This window comes from Podarcis pityusensis (genome assembly GCF_964106645.2).
Source record: "Podarcis pityusensis genome assembly, chromosome: 8".
NCBI lineage: Eukaryota > Metazoa > Chordata > Lepidosauria > Squamata > Lacertidae > Podarcis > Podarcis pityusensis.
The window spans coordinates 74424864-74436272 of record NC_138033.1 but is presented as its reverse complement, the minus strand read 5'-3'; the positions used below and the strand labels follow the sequence as shown (position 1 = coordinate 74436272).

General features: G+C 48.5%; 1 long non-coding RNA gene across 1 annotated transcript; it reads left to right on the top strand.

Annotated features, from left to right (window-relative positions):
- Positions 1-29: 29 nt before the first annotated feature.
- Positions 30-5486, top strand: LOC308483007. The gene is made up of 3 exons (XR_013989543.1): positions 30-85; positions 2484-2790; positions 5254-5486. It is a non-coding gene; the product is annotated as an uncharacterized lncRNA (long non-coding RNA).
- Positions 5487-11409: the final 5923 nt, after the last annotated feature.

Sequence of the window (11409 nt, the reverse complement as noted above, 5' to 3'; positions counted from 1 at the left end):
CGGCGATAGGCTCCCCGCGACGCAGGCAAGGGGGCGCGGCGGCCGGCGCAATAGAGTTCAGCCCACGGTGACTTAAGAAAGGGAGGTGGGGCCAGCGCACGGTTTGCTTCAATGTTAATTTTATGAATGGAGCGCGAAGGGAGGGGGCGCAGGGGATTGGCGCATTCTGAGAGGGGTGGGTGGGGCGATGACGGGGTTTGTAAGAGGCTTGAAGGTTGTGGTCCTAAGCGTGTTTACTTGCGAGTAAGAAGCACCACAATCCCCGCAGTTCCTACTGCTGCTTCCAATGCCGAGGACGGCCAGGCAGAACTGGGCCTGCGCCAACACAGCCAGCCAGGGTTAAGCACAGGATCTGTCTGCGACTCTGCAGAGTCCGATGCCGTAAAAACACAACAAAGGGTTGTATCCAACTAAGTTTTATTCAAATGCAGGCCCATTGAGTGATATCTAATTGCCAATGGCTAGTTTGATTTAGAGTAGACCCACTGAAGTTAATGGTCATAACTCACTTAGGGTTCATTCTCTTCAATGGATGTACTCTAAGCAGGACTTGGCGATTTTTTAGAATATTATTTATTTTCCACCCTTCTCCAAAGGCACCTCACAACATAAATTAAAAACTGATACAGCTAAAAAGCACAACAATCAGTTATAATCATATTTATAAATCACATTAATAAGTTACCATATTGAAAAATAGCACTGAATCAAAACAATGTAATTTAAGAGCACAAGAGGAAAAGAAAATATACAACACTACAGCACTCGCTCCCACAAGATGCAGTGCTGGCTACCAACCTGGATGGCTTTAAGAGAGGACCAGACAAAAAGAGGCAGTGATTAATTTGAATGTACATCTAGGGAGGGTTAAGAACATTGCAGTTGTTTTATCTCATTTTATTGTTGTTTGTTAGCCACTTTGAGTCTCTTAGGAGAAATCGGTGGGATAGAATTCTATAAAACAAACAGCAACAACAACAACTGGGGCAGAGATTGCTTTGGATGCTATTCTGGGCCTCCTCCAAGCCTGTGGTGGAGCCAGTCTCCTTGTCCAGTTCATGGCCCAAGCCAAGTCTGTTAAGCATCTCTCTGCATGACTAAAGAGTTAGTCTTTAGTACAGGTGCATTGCCATAGAAATGCCCCCCTCCCCAGACTGGGGGCGAGGATTGGTGGGTATAGGAGAGCAATAGCCCAGGGGTCAGTTTTATCTTGGCTCATGGTCAACTGGAGAGAGTTTTACTTGGGGGAAGTGCCATAGCTCAGTAGTAGAGCACCTCTTTCACATGCAGAAGCTCCCAGTTTCAGTCTCTGGCAACTCCAGGTAAGGCTTGGAAAAGAGCCTACCTATACGCAGAGAGCTGCTGCCAGCCAGTGTTGACAAGACTGAGCCAAGACTTGGGATATGGTAGCTTCCTATGTTTCTGTGATACCCCCCCCCCCCAAAAAAAAATCTAATGGGAGAGCAAGGTCTGCTGGAGTGTTAATGCTCTGGCTGGAAGAGTTTCCCCACCCCTGTACTGAACAAAGCCCTACTTTTTTAATTGTTGCTGCTGTCTGGGAAACTCTCTTTCAAAACCTCCCTCTGTGTATTTCCAAAAAGCAACAAGCGCATGGACTCTGATTCCAGAGGGCAGCCTTCTGAAGCTGGATCTGTTTTGTGAAAAGCTGAGCAAACATACCCCCCTCCTTGCACCCTTCTCATAGGAGCCTTGCAGAAGAGGCAGCTGTCAGTCCCAGGACACGCGGGATAATTTTGGAAGGGGTTACATTTGAAAAGCGAGAGGCTGAGGGAGAAAGAAGGCTGTGGTCTGAGGGATTAGATGCATTAGATGCTTTGCATGCAGAAGGTCCTAGGTTCAATCCCCAGGGGACTGTCCAGGGAGGGCTTGGAGAGACAACCCCTGCTTGAGACCCTGGAGAGCTGCTGCCGGCCAGTGTAGACAATACTGAGCTAGATGGGCCGGCACTGACTGGCAGCAGCTCTGCAGGATTTCAGGCTGCGGTTTCTTCCCAAACCTACCTGGAGATGCAATTGGGGATTGAACCTGAGACCTTCTGCATGCAAAGCAGATGCTCTACAAGTGAGCTGTGTTCTTCCCATAATTCCTTGGCATCTCGGGGGGGGGAGAGAGACCCCTTTCTGAAACCTGGAGAGCTGCTGCTGGTCAGTGTAAGTAGATAGTATTCACCTAGATAGACCAATGGCCTGACTCTGTTCTAAGGCAGCTTCCTATGTTCCTATCCGACAGTGGTATGGGGGGGAATCAATAGAAATGATTGATTCAAAGAAGAATGAGATGCTTTTTCAAGCCCAGGGGAGGCAATGGGAACTGTCTGAATCTAACCCCACCCCATAACACCCATCATTATATACACAGCCTTCTTCTTCTGCCTGCGGGGGGGGGGGGGGATGACCCCTGCACGCCGCGTGACTTTCCTTCCTGGTTTGCTTTGCTTTATTTCATTTTCCGCATCCCTCCAGCCTTCCGCTCAACTTTACCCTCAAAGTAGCAGATGGAAAGAGACAGATCATAGACAAACAAGACCTGCAACCTTTTGCAATCCAAAGAAAAAGCCGCGAGGCGATGCACTAGGAAATTGGTCGATAAGAAAACAGCAGCAGCCAGCAGCCTGCTTATAAAAAAAACACAACAGGAATCTCTCAGAACTGGGACGAGGCTGCATTATTGATCCATCTAGCTGTTTTCAATGGCCTAGTGGTAGCAGCTCTCCGGGAAAGAGCACGTGTCTGGCATGCAGAGGGTCCCTGATTCGGTCCCTATCTCCAGGTAGGGCTGAGAAAGACTCCCTGTTTCTGAAACCTTGGAGAGTTACTGCCAGTCAGTGTAGGGAATACTGAGTGAGATGGGTCAGTGGTCTGAGTTGGTAGAAAGCAGTTTACTGTATATATTGCTTAAAATAATAGCTTCTGTTAATTATTCCGTGTGTGTGTATGTGTGCTTGTGTGTAAACTGGTTGCTTCATGCAATTTCAGTATTGACCTTTTGCTCCTGGGAAGTTCATCAGAGTTTACACTTGATAAGACATTCCCCGTCTTGTTTGCAGTCATAGTGGCCCAACAACCATGTGATTTATATGGGTTTTGAGGGCCCAGCAGAAGGTAAACAATCCTCTGTCCTGGTGATTAACCTTTACCTTTCTCCCTGTTGCAACATCTTTCCTTTATCATTTTATTTATTAAATTCGTATACCACTGCCCTTCATCCAGAGATCACAGAACAGTTCACAACACTAAAATACAAAATGAGAACACAAAATGCACAAAACACAAAGACAAGTCAATAACCCTGTTCCAACAAGCACATTTCCCCCAAACCTTGAGTTTAAAACTATCACAATACCAGGCCTTCACACTCTATCCGCAAGGCAAAGCATGCCCAACATTTTTTGCATTCCTAATTTGCAAATTTAGAAATTTCCCTGGACAGTGAGTTCTTGTTGTGTCTAGGGCAGGTAAGAGGCGGGGACCTGGTTCGTTTAGGTCAGGGCCAGGGCACCTGTGACCCTCCAGGTATCACTTGACCACAACTGCCATCATCCCTGACCATTGGGCATGGTGGCTGGAGCTGACGGGTGTCCAACAAAAGGTTCTATTTTCCCTGATCTAGAAATACCACTCACATGCTATGATGTCATTTTGCTCGCTAAGCTTTACGCACCCACGTAAGAAGCAGCCCAATGAAGTGAAATGGGGGAACTCAGTGACATTACAGCCTGTAATACCTGTTTAACTGTATAAATTAAAATTGTACAGATCATTGTATGAAACTGTAATGTTCTTCATCACAAGACATTATGAGTGGTGTTTTTATGCTTAGAATAGCAGGATATAAGTAAGTTAAAAAGATCAGATTGTGGGATGAATAGCGCGGGAAATTATCTAATACTGAACTGAAGGCAAAAAAAAAAAAAAAAAAAAAAAAGCACCAACAGGTCTGTGAAGTGACAGTCAACAACTCCAACTGTGGAACTTGATTTGTACAATCAGATGTTATTATACTCCAGCAACAATCCTTTTGAATTATTGAATTGCCACAGATCTCTGTCCTGGAGCAAATTAAAAAGCCCAGAATTCCACTACCTGAGAATCCCCATTGAAAACAAAACTAAACAAATTTCTAGTCTTTACGACTGAAAAAGATTTCTTGAAAGCAGATTGGTAGTGCCTGCTGAAATTTCAGAAGCCAGAGAGAATTGATTTGGAGAGGGAGGGGGAACAATGGCATTATCAATAAACAAAATGTTTATATTAATAATTCCGAAAACAATTAAAATTGACGATAGGCTAAAAAACCATATTACAACACATGCCATGTTAACAGTCATGGCTTCCCCCAGAGACTTCTGGGAACTGTAGTTTGTTTAAGGTGCTGAAGGTTGGGCTATAATTCCCAGCACCCTTGATGAAATAGAGTTTCCAGAATTCCTCGGGGGTAGAGTGGTACAAAGTGGTTCAAGAGTGCTTTCTGTGTCTCCGTCCTTTCACCTACAGGCCTCCCACATCAGCTCAGGGGACGGGGACGTCCTATCAGGAGCAAATGCTAAGCCTTAAGCAACTGGCACGTCACATTGCCAAAGGATTATTTATAGCCGACATGCAGCTCTGGGGACAGAACTGGTTTGCTCAGCCCGCAGGCCTGCCAAATAACCTTTTAACAAGTTGGAAAAGGGAAATTGGATCTGCTGCAGCTCAGTCTGAGAAGGTGACTTGGTGGAGGAGGCCAAGTGGGGGGCCTGTAAGATGCCGCAGGGAACATCATATCGATGGGCGGTCTTAGAATTCACAAAAGGCATGTAATGGAGAAAAGGGGATGTGGGCGTGGGGGGGGGAGAGGGGAAGAACCCCAGGAGGATAATTCTGCATGTTTGCACATTGTCAGGAATTGATTAGGAACGCAGGAAGTGCGAGTCAAATAATTGATCCTCCTAGCTCAGCATTGTCAATACGGACTGGCAGCAGCTGTCCAGGATCTCAGACAGGAAGCCTTTTCCCTGTCCCTTCCGGGAGATGTTTAGGATTGAACCTGGGAACTCCTGCATATTCTCTTAAAGCACAGGAATATAGGAGGGTACTGCATATTGAGTTAGACCATTGATGCATCTAGCACATGACAGGGGTGGACTTTTGTAATCTTTCGTAATATGACACCCTGTGCGAGGCCAATTATTTGGAACCCCCAAATGGATCTCCTTGACCCACTTTAAAGCCTGCTTCTGATTTGGTATTGCAGTCACGATGGTCTGAATGTGAGAATCTTCTTGACATGGTCTGGCGCACAGTAACCAGGCAACACTCATCCTACCGTGCAGGCAAGCAGCCAGCGGACCAAAGAAGAATGAGGACAAATGGATGATGACCCATCTCAGGCTGCTGGAGGGGAGGGGGAAACGGGAGCCAGGACAGGCAGCAAGTGGCTCCAAGTGACCAAGAAACCAGATCGCCTCCAGCTGCATCTGCAGCCAATGCACCCTGTTCAATACATTATATATAACGGAAACAGATTGCTGCCTTATATTGAGTCAGACCGTTGGCCCCTCTAGCTCAGTATTGTTTACACCGACTGTGCCCTCCAGGCTTTCAAGCAGGGTACATTCCCAACCTTTCCAGGTTGCCACTGCGGATCGAACCTGGCTTCTACCTGCAAAGCAGATGCTCTACTACTGAGCTACGACCCTTCCTGTAAAGAAGGGGGAAAGCCCTGAGGTGCATTTAATCATTCCCCTTCCTCTTTCAGAGGCTGCGTTGCAGAGGACAGCTAAAGTGTGTGCATGTGTTTTGTGACTGAGTCTTGGACCTTCGCATACAAAGCAGACGCCCTGGCACTGACCTGCAGCTACAGGAGGTCCAGTCCAAAACACCCGGAGGACCATGGCCCTTCCAAAATGTATGCTTGGAACGATTCCACTTGACTAAGTTTGTGGAGTTTTGGGATGTAGAGAAAATGATCCAACAGCCAGGCTCATCATCATTTTATCAGTATTGTTTTAATTTGTGTAAGCCACATTGAATTATAGCATTGTAGAGTTAGAAGACACCCTCAAGGGTCATCTAGTTCAGCCCCCTGGAATCCTGACCCATTTGTGCTACAGAGAGCATCTATCTATCCCTGGTCGGGGGAAAAGAAAGGATATAAATCAGTAGAATAACATTATTATTATTATTATTATTATTATTATTATTTACCACTTACCGTATTTTTCGCCCCATAGGACGCACTTTTTCCCCTCCAAAAATGAAGGGGAAATCTGTGTGCGTCCTCTGGGGCGAATGCAGGCTTTCGCTGAAGCTTGGAGAGCGAGAGGGGTCAGGAAGCTATCAGCAAGCCTGGGAAGCCCGCGGGAGTTCCTGCAGGGCTCTCTAGGCTGCGGATAGCAGCCTGCTGCCCAGAGCGCGGGGCGCGCTGAAGCAGAACGGCCCGTGCTTCGGGCAGATATCTGCAGCCTGCTTCCCGGAGCGTGGGGCGCGCTGAAGCAGAGCGCCCCGCGCTTCGGAAAGATATCCGCAGCCTAGGGAGCCCTGCAGGAGTTCCCGCAGGGCTCCCTAGGCTGTGGATAGCAGCCTGCTGCCTGGAGCACGGGGCGCCCTCCAGAGGGCACCCCGTGCTTCGCGCAGGTGTCTGCAAGCCTTGTGACCCCCGCGGGAGTTGCCGCGGGCTCGCAAGGCTTGCGGATAGCAGCCTGTTCTGGGGGCTGGGGTCGGGGGAAGCTCGGGCTTCCCCCGCCCCAGCCCCGCAGCTGGGGGGGGGGAAATAAATTTTTTTTATTCATTCCCCCACCAAAAAAGGAGGTGCGTCCTATGGGCCAGTGTGTCCTATAGGGTGAAAAATACGGTACATGTCCAAATGGCTTCTAAGAGGTCACAGCTATAAAATCAATTACAAAAACCATACATAATTAAAAAGTGCAATAAAACAGTTCCATGTCTTATCAGGACTAGCCACCTCTGATATTCTCCAAGAATCTAACTAATCCCTTTTTAAAGATATCTGTGTTGGTGGCCATCTTATGGCAGTGAGTTCCACATGTTAACCACAACAGACCTGTGCAGGTGTGGGGGCAGCTGGGTACACTTGCCCTGGGCATCTCAGAGAGCTGCTTTATTGTTTGAGTTTATAGCTTTATTCTAACAAGACTTTATTCTATCCTGCCCCAGGCCTCAGACAAGCTCCGCACAGGCCTGACTGGTTATAACAGCTGCGGCACTCTTATAAACCAAGGAGTGGTGAAGATTCTCCCTTCACATGAGCAGACCAGCTTCAGATTGGGAACAATTTATAGCAGCTGCCTGGAATGCACGTATGTTTGGAGAATGCAGGCTGGATTTATATGCGGCAAATGTGCATGTTGTGCTGTTCAGCGTAACAAGAGCAGCAGTCGGTCAGGTTGAAGGTTGGCAAAAAATTGCTCACACTTCAGCAGCCACCAGGGGGCAGCCAAAGCCTACAGTCTGCTGCCGGATATCACATCCATGGAGATAGTATAGGATCTACTGGTGCTGTCCACAACACAAACTTCTCAGGGCCAAAGAGGGGCTTGGTGGTCAAGGGTGGGGTGGGGAGGCAGGCCTTTGGAAAGTTCGGCCTGCTGGTCCCACCCTTGCATGCACACCCATCTGTAGGGCTGATGCGTATTTTCCCCTCTGCAACATGGTGTGATGTAGAGTTACTCCACGAGCCAGCGATATGGCACTCATTCAGGAATGTGCTGCTCTGGATGAAGTATTTTGCAAACGGGGAGCGAAAAAGGGAGGGGATCGGGGTGTGCGTGTCAAGGGGCCAAGAGGGCTGGAGTACACCCTTCTGGGGCAAGCAGGACTGTTGAGCTGGCCCAGATTGGGAGGGACGGTTTTCTGAAATCCATTTTAACAGCAATAAACTCCAGTATTTTGCAGATAGACTGTGGGGATATCTGCAGCAATTATTCTCACTGCCTGCCCCACGGAGCAAAAAAACAGTACCTAGCTCTGACTTTTCCACCTCCTGTATATGGTACCCTGGACTGTCGTCAGCAATCAAAACTGTTTGGGCAGTTATTGGGATTAGCCTGCCTGCTTCTGGGGGGAAAATGGGGGAGGAAAATGCACCACACACAAAAAAAGGACACAGATTTGCATAAAATTGGCATATGCTAATTTATATGCATAGGCTCAGATTTGGAAATACACTGGTACCTCGGGTTACATACGCTTCAGGTTACAGATGCTTCAGGTTACAGACTCCGCTAACCAGAAATAGTACCTCGGGTTAAGAACTTTGCTTCAGGATGAGAACAGAAATTGTGATCCAGCGGCGCGGCAGCAGCAAGAGGCCCCATTAGCTAAAGTGGTGCTTCAGGTTAAGAACAGTTTCAGGTTAAGAACAGACCTCTGGAACAAATTAAGTTCTTAACCCGAGGTAATAATAATAATAATAATAATAATAATTTATTATTTATACCCCGCCCATCTGGCTGAGTTTCCCCAGCCACTGGGCGGCTCCCAATCAAGTGTTAAAAACAGTACAGCGTTACATATTAAAAACTTCCCTGAACTTCCCTTAAGATGTCTTCTGAATGTCAGGTAATTGTTTATCTCTTTGACATCTGATGGGAGGGCATTCCAAAGGGCGGGCGCCACTACCGAGAAGGCCCTCTGTACCACTGTACCACTGTAATTACTATCCAATCTTCATTGAGCATTCATCCTGATTTGCTTGCAGGGTTGTCATATATCTGGGGGGTTAGAGGATGCAGAAATACAGTGAAAAGTGTGGGGTGAATGAACGGGAATACATATAAACACCTTACAAGTAAACCAGGGTGAATGCTCATAGTTGCATAACTACCCTGTAAAATATTCTGATTAACAATCGATAAAGACAAGGCATAGTCAAATGCCCAAGTCAGCATTGTGCAAGCAAATCAGGATGAATGCTCAACAAACAGGGTGTCTGGGGCAGCAGCTAGGTAGCAAGATGATGAGGAAAAGCCTCCGCCTCAGAGGCAGCATCACACATTGAGAGTTTGAGCCTGCTTATTCCAAAATTCATACTGATGCAGACATATGGTGGGTGATAGAAGTGACAGAGGAGGTTCCTTCCAGATACAGTGGTACCTCAGGTTACAGACGCTTCAGGTTACAGACTCCGCTAACCCAGAAATAGTACCTTGGGTTAAGAACTTTACTTCAGGATGAGAACAGAAATCCTGTGCCGGCTGCGCAGCAGCAGTGGTAAAGTGGTACCTCAGGTTAAGAACAGTTTCAGGTTAAGAACAGACCTCCGGAACAAATTAAGTTCTTAACCAGAGGTACCACTGTACAGCTTGGCCCCCTCCTTGACTGATTGTTTAAAGGCAGCCTATATTTACAAAACCTTGCATTCTGAAACAGTTTCCGCAGCCACAATGCAGGGCCAGCACCAGACTTTAGTGTGTCCGCAACACACATGCCCAACAGCCAGGACCTTACAGCATTTCCCCTCTTTTTCTGCTGCCACAACAGCTCAGTAGTCTCTACACTGACTGGCAGCAGCTGAAGGCCCAAGGTTTCAGGCATAGTTTAAAGGCCGGCCCCTGGATAGATTGAAGGGATAAAAGATGCTTTAAGCCCAGGACTTTGAGTCTCGATGGGCAACTGTCAACCATCACTCCCCCCTGCTCTCAGCGCAAAGTTATCCCACCATTTATGCTATGCAGGGAGTGTTTGGCTGTTGCCCAGGCAACCACTCAAACACACCTTGCCTCCTGGGCCTCATGAAGGCTTCACGCGACTGCTGGGACCAGGCCGGGGAGGCCCAAGCGCTGAGGAAACAGATTCCTGTCAGCTTGCCGCTAACACCCCGAGATGCCTGAGCAGGGGCCATGGAAGGGGCTGTGGGCTGCGGGGAAGCAGGGTGGCATGTTTAACTCGTGGCCTGCAAAAAAGGGAGAGTTGTGTTTGGGCCTTAGGCTTGCAATGAGGCATCAGAGGGTTTGAAGTGCACAAAGGAGCCATGGGCCACCCTGCTACCGTGCCACTGCCCCACCAGCCTCGGCCAGCCTCCGCTTGCCTGCCTTCTTATTTACAAGTAGTCTAGGGGGTGCCGCAGCCTGTCAGCTTCCTCCTTCCTCCTTCCTCAGTCTCAGTGTTGCGCCTTGTAGAAGTCAGCTGGGAAGAGGAAGATGGACATGAAACCAGAACCAGCTGCTGCCACCTACTGGTGATCTCCCTGCCTTCTGCCCTACCAGTCCCAATTGCCACCTGCCACCTCTAGGGTGTATGGAGGAGACTCCAGGGTTGAGTTACCCTCAGGCGTCTCTGATGTTAGGGACTGGCAAGACTCCAAAGGGGGGGCAGAGGAGGCAAGGGGGCAGAAGGGTGATTCAGGGGAAGGGGGCCATGATTCGTGGGATTCTGTGCCACCCATGAGAGAGGGGGAAGAGCAAGAGTCTGAGCAGTCAGAGGTGGGGAAAGAGGTTCAGGAAGGTGCAGATGCGGAAGAGACAGTCCCAGAGAGAGAGTCTGGCCCTCCTCCACTGTCTCCAAGGATAAAGAACGACTTAAAGCAACAGGAGCAGCTGGAGATGCAGTTCAGGAGAAGTTGCCAGTTGCTTGTGAGCACCATGTTGCAAGAGGTGGCTCAAATGCGCTGGAGGAGGTTTGGCACACTGTTGCTCCAACATTTGGGACAGGGTGCAAGTCTGAAGGAGGAGATGCTCAACTAGCTATTTAGCAGGAGGGGTGCAAGTGATTCTTGTACCTTAGGAGCCGATGCATCTGAGTGCTTTGCCAATAAAGAAGTAAACTTTCGTTTCATGTGTCCTCCTTGTGGAGGCTGGGTGTGTTTGGGGATTTGCCAACAGGGGTGAGTGGCGATGGAGATAGTTGGAGTGTAAGAGGCAGAATGTGAGTGTCAGGCATCAGGGGGATGGGCTCCTTCTCTAACAGCCCACTGTGCCTGCACCTGCTGGGCCCTTTCCCTGGACCTGACTCAGCACCCGTGGCATCATCGCCAGACAACTCAGAGACCTCTCTGTCTCTCCTTTATGGTAACACTAGAACTCATAGCCATCCAATGAAGCTGAATGTTGGACGATTCATGTCCTATAAAAGAAAGTTCTTCTTCGTGCAGCGCATTGTTAAACTATGGAACTCACTCCCACAGGAAGCAATGATGCCCACCAGCCTGGATGGCTTTAAATGAGAATGGGGCAGATTCATGGGCTATCAATGGCTACTAGCCATGTTGCTCTGCCTCCACAGCTGGAGGCAGTAGTGCTTTTGAATGCGAGTTGCTAGAAACTGTAGGTGGGGAGTTTTCTCTTATGCTCAGGTCCTGCTTGCAGGTTTCCCATTGGGACATCTGGTTGGCCAATACAAGACCAGGATGCTGGACAAGATGTGCCATTGACCTGATCCAGCAGGACTAGTC